This window comes from Anarrhichthys ocellatus, unplaced genomic scaffold (genome assembly GCF_004355925.1).
Source record: "Anarrhichthys ocellatus isolate YVR2014 unplaced genomic scaffold, GSC_Weel_1.0 scaffold662, whole genome shotgun sequence".
NCBI lineage: Eukaryota > Metazoa > Chordata > Actinopteri > Perciformes > Anarhichadidae > Anarrhichthys > Anarrhichthys ocellatus.
In genome coordinates, this window is record NW_022280636.1 from 3,679 (window position 1) to 4,544 (window position 866).

An 866-nucleotide genomic window follows, 5' to 3' on the forward strand; every position below is an offset into this window, starting at 1 on the left:
TATGCTTTTACACCCTAACGGTAAAAAAATAAATAAAAATACAGTGTGTTATATTCACAGATCCCCCTTGATGAAATCAGCAACGTTATAAACAGAACGTGATACCAGATGATTTTTCTTTCTTTTTTCTAATCTTCCAACCTTCTTTTTTCTCGGCTTTCTTTACGGGATGTGTTTTGCATTTTCCGTGCCGATGCTAATTGGCTGCAACTAATTATAGAACGTCTGCGAGTGGCCCTCTGAACTGGATGCACACACACACACACACACACACACACAAACACACACACACACACACACAAACAACACTTCCCACGCTTTTAAACACATTTCGACAAGGAGCTCTCGCTGTGTCGAACCAAAGAGGCTGCTGGCATCAGATTGGTAAAACACAACAGAGATTTGTGTGAGAGTGTGCGTGTGTGTAGGTGTAGGGAGGAGGAGGAGGGGGGTGGCAACCGGTGTTGCGTGTCTCGTCCGGCTCGTTTGGCTGACAAACTCCTTTTAGCGTTTAATTATCCATCGCTCTGTGATTAATAGGTTTTAATCACTGTAACCCCTGGCAACCTGAAACGCGTGCAGGTCTTCCGCATGAGGTCAACTGATCAAAAAACCCCCGCAGAACATCAAAAAAGACAAAAAACAAACATGCAAAAAGAAAATCAAGAGTCTTTGCATCTGAAAGGTCTCACTTCTCATTCATCATCGGCGTCTGAACGAGAGCTTTCCTCAGTATTTACCTGCTGGAGAGAGAAAGCGTTAAGAACTCTTGAACTCTTCACAGGATCCACAGTCACAACTTCAAACAGACTTCTCCATTCACCGGGAAAAAAAGCCTGTCGCTTCGAAAAGCTTCTTTTTTTTTT